The sequence below is a fragment of the Panulirus ornatus genome, chromosome 13, assembly GCF_036320965.1.
Source record: "Panulirus ornatus isolate Po-2019 chromosome 13, ASM3632096v1, whole genome shotgun sequence".
In the NCBI taxonomy this organism is placed as follows: Eukaryota; Metazoa; Arthropoda; class Malacostraca; order Decapoda; family Palinuridae; genus Panulirus; species Panulirus ornatus.
In genome coordinates this window covers 55,117,435-55,117,705 of record NC_092236.1, presented here as the reverse complement: position 1 = coordinate 55,117,705, position 271 = coordinate 55,117,435, and positions in this window count along the sequence as shown.

The following is a 271-nucleotide window of genomic DNA, read 5'->3' as shown; positions in this document are numbered from 1 at the left end:
AAGGGTCACAATTATGCGCATGATCAAGATATTCCTATCAGTCCATGGATAAGTTCCCAAGTGCACTTTCGTGTAATAATCACATCATCAGGGGAGACACAAGAGAGAAATGGCGTCCTAGCTTCGGCTCTTCGATGTATATCAACTGACTTATATTTCTCTCTTGTGTCTCCCATGATGATGTGATTATTACACGAAAGTGCACTTGGGAACTTATCGTGTTTCATTTTCCCCGTGGACTCATAGGAATATATATATATATATATATATA